This window comes from Loxodonta africana, chromosome 26, assembly GCF_030014295.1.
Source record: "Loxodonta africana isolate mLoxAfr1 chromosome 26, mLoxAfr1.hap2, whole genome shotgun sequence".
NCBI lineage: Eukaryota > Metazoa > Chordata > Mammalia > Proboscidea > Elephantidae > Loxodonta > Loxodonta africana.
The window spans coordinates 25,793,639-25,806,721 of record NC_087367.1 but is presented as its reverse complement, the minus strand read 5'-3'; the positions used below and the strand labels follow the sequence as shown (position 1 = coordinate 25,806,721).

The following is a 13,083-nucleotide window of genomic DNA, read 5'->3' as shown; positions in this document are numbered from 1 at the left end:
ATTTAAAATAAATTAATAATTTATGTTTTGTTATAATTTATGTATTATAGTTTACAAACTCATATTTTAAGTTTATAAATTTATAATTTATATACATTTATATTGGAGCCCTGGTGATGCAGTGGTTAAGAACTCAGGCACTAACCAAAAGGTCAGCAGTTCAGCTGCTCCTTGGAAACCCTATGGGATAGCTCTACTCTGTCCTATAGAATTGCCATGAGTTGGAATCGACTCGATGGCAACAGGTTTGGTTTTTTGGTTTGGCATACATTTATCACATATTTTATGTATTACGTATAATGTACTATTTGCTACTTTACATACGTATACGTATTTCTCCTTTCCTGCCTTTCTATCCCCTTGCAGCAGTCACTTTGTCTCCCTTGTGGCTCTCTCTCTCAGGTGGGGCTCCACCCCTTGCACACACGCACCCGTAGAGGTGTTCTACTCCCCAGTTCTGTAGGAGGACCTTCTTCATTCAGCAGTTCATTGAGCATAAACTATGTGCTAATTAACTGGTCAGAAGATGAATAAAACACTGTTCTTGCCTTCAAGGAACTTCATTTAGAAGGGGATATGAGATGTATAGAAATAGCTAAAATAAAGGTAGCTGGTCAGCCTAAGACCCAGTGCCTTAAATGGCATTATTTGTTTAACAAAATGTGAAAATATAAAGAGATGCATGAAAAATTGCCATGAGAGGGAAATGCTGTTTCTAAGTTGGAATCGACTTGACAGCAACTGATAACAACAGAGGAGGTAATAGGGAACAGAGAAGAAGCAACATTCAAAAAATAATGGCTGAGAACTTTATAAAATCGTTGAAAGATACAAATCTTCCCGTTCGGGAGCTCATTGAATCCCAGGCAGGATAATTACTAAGTCCTATGAGTAAAGAGTTAACAAAAGCCTTTCTCCGGCTCTCTGCAGACAAATTTGGCCTTCCAACTCCCTTCCCCTGGAAGCCTAAGAAAGATAGAATGTGTTACTAAGCAACATTGCTTATGGTAAAACAATTCCTAGACTGGAAGGCTGTGAATGAAGTTTGAATACTTGATGAGAAACAACAGCTTTGGGATCCTTGTTGTGATGACTTTTGTAGTTGGCCATGGCCCTTGCAGGGATTTTGAACCTATGCTCATTGGGCTGTTGCGAGAGATATTGTTTCCTATTTGGGACATAGAGCTTCTGAGCCAGGATCGCTACTGCTTCCATCCAGTGGGTCTTGTTTCCCTGCGCCTGTGCTAAGTAAAACCGATCCCAAGTGTGGCTTATAGTAGTCATGTGAACCGAAATGTCTGGTCAGGGTTGCTAGGACCAGTAGGGTGTGTTGCAAGTCCACATTCAGATGCATCGAAGTGAAAATGCGAAACACAAAGACAAAAACATTAAAAGCAACCACAGAAAAAAATTGCACCATAACAAAAATTAGACTGCCAGCAGACTTCTTCACAGCAACAATGGAAGTCTTGAGAAATAATTTTTTTTAAGTGCTGAGAAAAAGTAGTTGTCAATATAGAATTTTATATCCAATGAAACTATCTCTTAAGAATGAGAGCAAGATAAAGAGAAAACAGAATTTACCACCCCAGACTCTTAGTAAAGGAACTTCCAAAGGGGAGGCAGTTCAGGGAAGAAGATGATCCCAAAGGAAAGAATAAGATGCAAGAAAGAATGACAACCAGGGAAGTGATATGTGTTCATAAATGTAATCCAACTTTGACTTAAAAAGCAATAATGTCTAATTAATAATGTTTTGAATATCAACATACTAAATAAAACAAGTACATTGTTCCACACTACTTTGGCAATTTTAAATTCTCTAGGGTTGCTGTGTCGAAATCAACTCAATGGCAGTGAGTTTGCTTTGGTTTGGGGAGTTATATAAGTATGTAACTGGACAAGGATAATCACCTTAATACATGGCCAAATTGCTTATCCTGAAGATGTTTAAATGTATTCTCTAATTTTGGCTCCTCCAGAAGTTAATTTTCGTATTTCTTTTACCAGTCATATAAAGTAACTTTTTCAGCCATATAGAAATCCAGGCTTTTTGTTTTACTCTACGTTATAAGGACTGGCATCTTTTTTAAAGAGCGTGTTAAAAACATGGTTACTTGAATGAAGAGTATTGAAGGCTTAAGTTTGCCAAATGCTTACTTTAAAACAATATAAATATGGGTTATTAAAGTTGTCTACTTGAGTATAAAATCTATGTAAAACTCTCATAATAGAGGAAAAATGTTCAAAGGCCTAGAAAAAATATTATGTTTGTTTTTATAAAAATGTGCTACTGGATGGTCTTTTGAATACACCTTTAGAAAGTTCTGTAGAAATTTTGGTAATTTGGTTCAGAAAGTAAAGTTCTTCATGAGAAGTTAAACTTTTTCCTAGAGTACAATCCAAAATTCAAAGCTGCTTTCTGAAAATATACTGTTAGTTTATGGCGAGGCAAGGTGACAAAGCTAGAGGTTGAAAAGGATTTGACAGAGTTTTTCTCTTACTCCAAGATGTCAGGCAGTTTTTATAACGTTAGAGATACTAGTTACAGCATTTGGCCCAATACTGGAGTAAAGTAGAAGTGTTTCTGCATACGTTTATTGTTTTCCAGATCAAATTTCAGTATGTTCAATTAAATCACTTCACAAAAGAAGATTTATGAGTGACGTGTAAGCACATGGATATTCAGCATCATTAGTCATTAGAAAAATGTAAATTAATACCACAGTGAGAGACCGCTGCACACTCACGGTTTTGTTGTTAGCTGTTATCAAGTCAACTCTGATTCAGGGCAACCTTAGGAGAAACAGAATGAAATGTTCCCTGGTCCTGTGTTATTCTCACATTCGGCAGCATGTTCCAGTCCATCATGTGGTTATTGTTATCAAAACCATCTCACCAAGAATCTCCCACGTCCTCACTGGCCCTCTGTTTCACTAAATTGATCCATCCTGATTAACATGCCCAAAGCAAGTAAGTTAGTTGAACAATGTTTTGTTGTGATTCATAAAGTTTTCATTGGCTAATTTTTGGAAGTACATCACCAGGCCTTTCGTCCTAGTCTGTCTTAATCTAGAAGTTCCACTGAAACCTGTCCACCATGGGTGAGCCTGCTAGTATTTCAGACACTGGTTGCATAGCTTCCAGCATCACAGCAATCTACAAGGCACCAGAGTACAGCAAACTGACAGACAGGTGGCAGACATGCTTACCACAAGGGCTAAAATTTAAAAACATTGACAATATGAAGTGTTGACAAGGATGTGGAGCAATTGGAACGCTCACGCATACTGATTGAATTGCAAAATGGCACAGCCGTTACTAGTCACTGAAGAAAAATTAAAATAAATAATGTCACACAAAGACTAGTACATGGATGTTCAGAGCGGCTTTAGCAGTATAACACGCATAGCAGTACAACCTGGATGACTCTCCAAAGCATTATGCTAAAAAGCTTCACATAATTCCAGTGATGAAATTCTGGAAAAGGCAAACTATAACGACAGGTCAGTATTGCCTGGTGTGAAGGCATTAACTGCAGAGGGGCATGAGAGAATTTTGAGGAGTGATGGAAATGTACTATATGTTGATTGTGGTGATTACAGGGGTATATGTATTTATCAGAACTCATTGAACTGTACACCTAAAATGGATGAAATTTTATTTTATCTATATTGTTGTTGTTGCTAGGTGCCATCAAGTCAGTTCTGACTCATAGTGACCCTATGTACAACAGAAAGAAACACTGCCTGGCCCTGCACCATCCTCACAATTGTTGCTATGTTTGAGCCCATTGTTACAGCCACATTTTATATATACTGTATTTTTATACTTCAATAAAGCTGGTTTTAAAAATATCATAAGGACTAAGAAACAGAAAGTAAGTATATGGAAAAAAATGTATTAGGGAAAGAAAACAAAACCTGTTGCCATGGAGTCGATTCCAATGCATAGTGACCCTGTAGGACGGAGTAGAATTTTCCCATAGGGTAATGGTAGATTCAAACTGCTGACCTTTTGGTTAGCAACTGAACTGTTAATAACTGCACCACAAGGGCAAATAGTAGCCCAAATAAAGTTGGTATACATACATGAATATTAGAAAAAGTAGATTTTAAGTCTAAAGCATCTCTAAAGAGGAAGGTCTAACATTTCTATACTAGTATGTTCCTATTAAAAGTCTCAAAAATATAAAATAAAAATTGACCTAATTATAAAGATAAATTGTGCAGATCCACCTCACAGTAGTAGATTTTTACCCACCTCTTTTTTTAATTAATAGAACAAGCAGACAAAAGAAATATTATTAAGAATGTAAAATATTGGAACCTTACATTTAATAAGCTTAATCTGATAAACCTATATAAAACTTGTACTTAGTCATTGGAGAATGCACATTTTCAAGCATATGCAGAATGTTTACTAAAATTGACCATATATTAGACCAAGAAGCAAGTCTTAATAAATTCCAAAAAAAATTATATTGTACAGAGCATATTTTCTCATCACAGTGCAGTTAACTTAGAAATTAAAAAAACAAAACGGTGTAAAAACATAAATCTTTAAATAAGAAATTATAGGAAATGATCATTAAACCCACAAGGAGATGCCATTTAATTCCTACTCATCTGATAAAAATTTAAAATATCAGTATGAGGTGTTGTAAGGCTATGGGGCAACAGGAATTCTTACACTGTTGGTGAGAGCATAAATTGGCAAACAACCTTGGCTTTTCAATTTTATTATTTGCCCATCTTATGATCCACACTGGTGACTACCCTAGAGAAACTCTCAGCAATGTGTTCCGGAGGCATGTACAAGAATGCATACAGTAGCCTTGTTCATAAGATCAAAGATGTAGAAAAGACCAAATATTCAGGGATAAGAGTGAATAAAATAAATGTGGATACGTGTTTAAATGATGGAATAATTCTATTATTAAAATGACTGAACTTCAGTTACAGTCATCAACCTGAATGAAATCTTAAAAACATAATGTTAAGCAAAAAAACACCTCTATGGTGCTATAGACAGAAGCACCATGCCACCCCTCTGCAGCAAAGACCCACAAAACTAAATAAAACATATATAAACACCAGTCCTGGAACTCTGAGTGCCAATGAAGGAATAAAGAACTCTATCAAGCACTGAGTGGAATAAGAAACTGACAGAGAACAGAGAATCAGGAGAGCTATGGAGTGGAGGTCCCCTACCAGCTAACACAGCACCAATTCGCCATCTGGGACTACAGCCACCAAAGAACTCAGACAGGGAGTACAGGAAGGCAACTTCAGGAGCTACCAACAGGAGACAGAGCAGCCAGTAACCAGGGATACATACTTTCCCACCCCCCACCCTTCTTCCCTCTACCTGGCCTCCACTGCTTTCCAATGGGCAATGGTTGCTGGGCCAGAGAGACACCAGTTCACTGCTGCCTAGGTCTGCCCTGCTCCACCAGACAGCCCCTTCAGTGCCATTTTCTTTCTTTGTTGTTGTTGGCTTTTTTTGTTGCTTCTGTCTCTCTCCCTTCCTTTCCTTACCTGGCCCCATGTGCCATCCCTGCCCCTTCTTGTTGGGCTTTGCTGCACCACACAGCTGGGGGGCCACCTGTACAGGGCTTCCTCAGGTTCTGTGCTAACCCCACCAACTGGCTTGCTTAATACCATATTTTTTGGTTTGTTTGCTTTGTTCTTTTTTTTTTTTTTCTGTTTCTTTTCTCTCTCTTCTTCTTCCTTTCCTTTCTCCCACACATCTAGCCTTGTACACTGCCCACATCTCTTCTTGAGGGGCACCACTCAGCTGGAGAGTCATTGGCATGGCCTCCCCAGGTCTGCGCCATTGTCACCGACCAGCAACCTCAGCACCATTTTATTTACTTATTTTTTGTTTTTCTTTCTTTTTTGTTGTTGTTGTTTCTTCTCTTCCTCCATTCCTTTCCCTTTTTCCAACAACCTACCCTCATGTGGCATCCCTTCCCCCCACTTCTTGGCAGGCTGTGCTGTACTGCTTGGCTGGAGAGTTTCTAGAACATAGCCCCCTTGGTCTGTGCTGCCCGCACAGGCCAGCTCCCTCAGTGCCATATTTTTTATTTTTCTTTACCTTTCCCCTTCTCCCTTTTCCTTCTCCCTCCCACTTAGGCCCTGCACTGCCTCTGCCCCTTCCTGGTGGGCTGTGCCATGCCACCTGATGAGAGAGACATCAGCTCACAACCACCCCAATTCCATCCCACCCCCAATGGCCAGCTCCCCACCAACATATTTACTTATTTTTATTTGTTTTTGTTGATTTCTTGTCTGTCCCTTCTTTCCTTTCTCCCACCTACCTAGCCCCATATGTCACCCACATCCCTTATCAACAGGCTGAGCCACATCAATCGGCTAGAGTGCCACCAGCACACAGCCTTGCTGGGTGTGCCCCTCCCCTCCTGGCCAATGCTACCGTGCCCCATTTTATTTACTTTTTTTCTTTAATATATTTGCTCTTTTTTCCTTTTGTTTCTCTCTCATCTGTCTTCTTCTCCTCATATACTTAGCTCCGCACATCACATCCTTTCCCTTCACTCCTGCCTATTTCCACAGTGCACGATGCACCACACCCTCAAGCAGCACCAAGAAGGTCTCCACACCCCACCCTGCGCTGCCCCCCAGCCCCATCCTTTCGGCCACAATCAGTCAACTTGACCTCATAGACATATACAGAATTCTCCACCTGATAGCAGCCAAGTATATACTCTTTTCCAAAGCACATGGAACATTCTCCAGCATAGACCACATATTAGGCCATAAAACAAGCCTTAACAGAATCCAAAATATTGAAATATTACAAAGCATCTTTTCTGACCATAAAGCCACAAAAGTAGAAGTCAATAATAGAAATAGCAAGGAAAAAAAGTCAAATACATGAAAACTCAACAATGCTTTGTTCAAAAACTACTGGGTATAGAAGAAATCGAGGATAGAATAAAGAAATTCACAGAATCAAATGAAAATGAAAACACATCTTACCAGAACCTTTGGGACACAGAAGAGCTGTGCTCAGAGGTCAACATATAGCAATAAATGCACACATCTAAAAAACAAAGTGCCAAAATCAAAACATTATCCCTACAACTCAGAGAGCAGGAAAAAAAAAAAAAACCTGAGAGACTAGAAGAAAGGAAATAATAAAGATTAGCACAGAAATAAATGAAATAGAGAATAGAAAAACAGTTGAAAGAGTCAACAAGACAAAAAGCTGGTTCTCTGAAAAGATCAACAAAATCAATAAGCCATAGGCCAAACTAACAAAAGAAAAACAAGAGCGGAAGCAAATAACAGAAGTAAGAAATGAGACGGTGATATCACAGCAGAGCCAACTGAGATAAAAAGGATCGTAAAAGAATACTATGAAAAATTGTATTCCAACAAATTTGAAAACCTAGAGGAAATGGACAAATTTCTAGAAACACACTTATCTACCTAACACAAACCGAGGTAGAAAAACTAAATAAACCCATAACAAGGGATTGAAGAGGTAATTAAAAAAAAAAAAACTAACAACAACAAAAAAGCCCTCTCCCAGTGGGCTTCACTGAAGAAGTCTACCACACTTTCAGAGAAGTGTTAGCACTACTACTATTAAAGGTATTTCAGAGCATAGAAAAGGAAGAAATACTCCCAAATTCATTCTATGAAGTCAACATAACCCTGATACCAAAACCAGGCAAAGACACCACAAAAAAAATTACAAACCAGTATCCCTTATGAACATAGAAGCAAAAATCCTCAGCAAAATTTTAGCCAATAGAACTCAACAACATATCAAAAAAATAACTCATCATGACAAAGTGGGATTCATACCAGGTATGCAGGGATGGTTCAACATTAGAAAAACAATCAATGTAATCCATCACACAAATAAAAAAAAAGACAACCACATGATCTTATCAGTGGATACAAAAAAGACATTTGACAAAGTTCAACACCCATTCCTGATAAAAACTCTTAGCAAAATAGGAATAGAAGGGAAATCCCTCAACATAATGAAGGGCATTCACACAAAGCCAACAGCCAACATCATTCTAAAGGGAGTGAGTCTGAAAGCATTCCCCTTGAGAACAGGAACCAGACAAGAGTGTCCTTTATCACCACTCTTATTCAACATTGTGCTGGAGGCCCTATCCAGAGCAATAAGGGAAGAAAAAGAAATACAGGGCATCCAAATTGGTAAGGAAGAAGTAAGTGTCCCTATTTGCAGGTGGTATAATCTTATACACAGAATGCCTTAAAGAATCCACAAGAAAACTACTGGAACTAATAGAAGATTTCAGCGAAGTATCAAGATGCGTAATACACATACAAAAATCAGTTGGATCCCTCTGCACCAACAAAGAGAACTTCAAAAAGGAAATCACCAAATCAATACCATTTACAATAGCCCCCAAGAATATAAAGTACTTAGGAATAAATCTAACCAGAGACATAAAGACCTATACAAAGAAAACTACAAGACACGACTGCGAGAAGCCAAAAGAGACCTACATAAGTGGAAGAACATACCTTGCTCATGGATAGGAAGACTCAAAATTGTGAAAATGTCAATTCTACCCAAAGTGATCTACAGGTACAATGCAACCCCAATCCAAATTCTAACGGCATTTTTTAACAAGATGGAGAAACAAATCACCAACTTCTTATGGAAAATGAAGAGGCCTGGGATAAGTAAAGCATTACTGAAGAAGCAGAACAAACTGGGAGGCCTCACATGACCTGATTTTAGAACCTATTATACCACCATGGTAGTCAAAACAGCCTGGTACGGGTACAACAACAGATACATGGGCCAATGGAACAGAATTAAGAACCCAGACATAAATTCATCCTCCTATGTGCAGTTGATATTTGACAAAGGCCCAAGTTCATTAAATGTGGAAAACACAGTCTCTTTAACAAATGATGCTGGCATAACTAGATATCCATCTGCAAAAAAATGAAACAAGACTAATACCTCACGCTATGTACAAAAACTAACTCAAAGTGGATCAAAGACCTAAATATAAAATCTAAAACAATACAGATCATGGAAGAAAAAATAGGGACAACACTAGGAGCCCTAATACATGGCACAAACAAAATACAAAGCATAACAATGCACAAACACCAGAAGAGAAACTAGATAACTGGGAGCTCCTAAACATCAAACACTTACGCTCATCGAAAGACTTCACCAAAAGAGTAAAAGAGAACCTACAGACTGGGAAAAAGTTTTTGGCTATGACATATCCAATAAGGGTCAGATCTTTAAAATCTCCAAGATACTGCAATACCTCAACAACAAAAAGACAAATAACCCAATTAAAAAATGGTCAAAGGATATGAACACACATTTCACCAAAGAAGACATTCAGGCAGCTAACAGGTACATGAGGAAATGCTTACCATCATTAGCCATCAGAGAAACACAAATAAAAACTACAATGAGATACCATCTTACCCCAACAAGGGTGGCAGTAATCCAAAAAACACAAAATAATAAATGTTGGAGAGGTTGTGGAGGGACTGGAACACTTATGCACTGCTGGTGGAAATGTAAAATAGTACAGCCACTTTGGAAAACGATGTGTTGCTTCCTTAAAAAGCTAGAAAGAGAAGTACCATACAATCCAGGAATCTCACTTCTTGGAATGTATCCTAGAGAAATAAGAGCTGTCACATGAATAGATATGCATACACCCATGTTCATTGCAGCACTGTTTACAATAGCAAAGATGGAAACAACCTAGGTGCCAATCTGCAGACAAATGGATGAGCAAATTATGGTACACACACACAATGGAATAGTACACAATAATAAAGAACAATGATGAATCTGCAAAACATCACACAACATGGATGAATGTGGAGGGCATTATGCTGAGGGAAATTAGTCAGTCCCAAAAGGACAAATATTATATGAGACCACTGCTGTAAAAACTCATGAAAAAGTTTACACACAAAAAGAAACAATCTTTGATGGTTATGAGGAAGAGGACGGATAGGGATGTAAAAACACTAAATAGACAATAGATAAGTGGTGAAGGGTAAGACAGTACACAATACTGGGAAAGCCAGCACAGCTGGTACAGGGCAAGGTCATGGAAGCTCTATAGACACTTCCAAACTTTATGAGGGACCGAATTGCTGGGCTGAGGGCTGTGGGGACCATGGCCTCAGGAAATATCTAACTCAATTAGTATATCATAGTTGATAAAGAATGTGTTCTACATTCCACTCTGGTGAGTAGCATCTGGGGTCTTAAAAGCCTGTGAGAGACCATCTAAGATACTCTATTGGTCTCACCCCTTTGAGAGGAAGGGAGAATGAAGAAAACTAAAGATATAAATGAAAAATTAGTCCAAAGGACTAATGGACCACATCTACCATGGCCTCCACCAGATTGAGTCTAGTACAGCTAGATGGCGCCCAGCTACCACCACGGGCTGACCTGACAGGGATCACAATATAGGGTCCCGGACAGAGTTGGAGAAAAATGTAGAACAAAATTCTAACTCACAAAAAAAGACCAGACTTACTGGCCTGACAGACCAAGAGTATGGCCCTGGGACACCCTTTTAGCTCAGTAATGAAGTCACTCCCGAGGTTCACCCTTCAGCCAAAGATTAGACAGGCCCATCAAACAAAATGAGACTAAAGGGACACACTAGCCTAGGGGCAAGGACTAGAAGGCAGGAGGGGACAGGAAAGCTGGTAATAGGGAACCCAAGGTTGAGACGGGAGAATATTGACCTGTCCCAGGGTTGTTAACCAATGTCATAAAGCAATATGCTTTGTACTAACTGTTTAATGAGAAACTAGTTTGTTCTGTAAACCATCTAAAGAACAATGAAAAGAAAAGGTTTAAACACAGAAGAAAGCATTCTTTGATTGCTACAAGGTTGCGGGGGCAAGGGAATTCACTAGCTAGATAGTAGACAAGGATCATCTTCGGTTGAAGGGAAGGACAACACACAATACAGGAGAAGTCAGCACAACTGGACCAAAGCAAAAACTAAGAAGTTTCCTAAACACATCCAAACACTTTGAGGGACAGAGTAGCTGGGGCTGATGCCTAGGGACCATAGTTTTGGGGGACATCTAGGTCAACTGGCATAGCAAAGTTTATTAAAAAAATGTTCCATATCCCCACTGCGGTGAGTGGCATCTGGGGTCTTAAAAGTTTGCGAGTGGTCATCTAAAATGCATCAGTTGGTCCCAACCCACTTGGAGCAAAGGAAAATGAAGAACACTGAAGATACAAGGAAAATATTAATTAGCTCAAGAGACAAAAGGTCCACATAAACCAGAGACTCCACCAGCCTGAGACCAGAAGAACTAGATGGTGCCTGGCTACCACCAGTGACCACCCTGACAGGGAACATAACAGAGAGTCCCAAACGGAGCAGGAGAAAAGTGTGGAGCAGAACTCAAGTTCACATAAAAAGACCAGATTAAACAGTCTGACAGAGACTGGAGGAGGAACCCTCAAAACTGTGGCCCCTGGACACTCTATTAACCCATAACTAAAACCATTTCCAAAGCCCACTCTTCAGACAAAAGATTAGACAGGACTATAAAACAAAAAATAATACTCATGAGGAGTGTGCTTCTTAGTTCAATCAGGTACATGAGACCAAATGGGCGACTCCTGTCCAGAGGCAGGATGAGAAGGCAGGAACAGACAGGAACTGGCTGAATGGACACAAGAAACCCAGGTAGAAAGGGGGAGTGTGCTGTCACATTCTGAGGATTGCAACTAATGTCACATAACAATATGTGTATAAATTATTATATCAGAAATTAACTCGAACTGTAAACTTTTACCTAAAGCACAATTTAAAAAAACAAAAAACTTTATAAGATACCATCTCACCTTGACATTTCTGGCACAAATCAAAAAAAAAAAAAAACAGAAAATAATAAATGCTGGAGAGGCTGTGGGGAGACTGGAACTCTTATGTACTGCTGGTGGGAATGTAAAATGGTACAACCATTTTGGAAAACGATATGGCGCTTCCTTAAAAAGCTAGAAATAAAAATACCATACGATCCAGCAGCCTCACTCCTAGGAATATATCCTAGAGAAATAAGAGCCGCCATATGAATAGGCATGTCCACATCATGTTCACTGCAGGACTATTCACAATAGCAAAAAGATGGAAAAAACCTAAGTGCCCATCAACACATGAATGGATAAATAAATTATGGTACATACACACAATGGAATACTATGCAACAATAAAGTACAATGATGAATCTGCGAGGCATCTCCCAACATGCATGAATCTGGAGGGCATTATCCTGAAAGAAATAAGTCAATTAATCATGAAAGGACAAATACTGTATGAGACCACTATTATAGAAACTCACAAATAGGTTTACTCACAAAAAAACAATCTTTGATGGTTTTGAGGTGGGTGGGGGATGGAAAAAACACCAAATAGACATTAGATAAGTGGTAACTTTGGTGAAGGGTAAGACAGTACACAATATTGGGGAAGTCAGCACAGCTTGACCAAGGCACGTCTTAGAAGCTTCACAGACACATCCAAACTCCTTGAGGGCCCAAACTAATAGGCTGAGGGTGGAGACCATGGTCTCAGGGGACATCTAGCTCAATTGGCATAAATAGTTTATAAAGAAAATGTTCCACATCCTACTTCAGTGAATAGTATCTGGGGTCTTTGGGAGCAAGGGAGAATGAAGAAAACTAAAGACACAAGGGAAAGATTAGTCCAAAGGACTAATGGACCTTAACTACTACAGCCTCCACCAGACTGAGTCCAGGACAACTAGATGGTGCCTGGCTACCACCACCAACTGCTCTGACAGGGATCACAATAGAGGACAGAGCTGAAGAAAAATGTAGAACAAAATTCTAACTGACGAAGAAAGTCCTGACTTTCTGGTCTGACAGAGCCTGGAGAAACTCCAAGTATGGCCCCTGGACACCCTTTTCACTCAGTACTGAAGTCACTCCTGGGCGTCACCCTTCAGCCAAAGATTAGATGGGCCCATAAAATAAATCAAGGCTAAATGAGTACACCAGCCCCTGGGCAAGGTTGAGAAG

At 39.3% G+C, this 13,083-nt stretch overlaps 1 protein-coding gene across 1 annotated transcript in view; it reads left to right on the top strand.

Annotated features, from left to right (window-relative positions):
* RMDN2 (regulator of microtubule dynamics 2) overlaps window positions 1–13,083 on the top strand; it is a 118,524-nt gene that overhangs the window by 85,300 nt on the left and 20,141 nt on the right. The window lies entirely within an intron of this gene.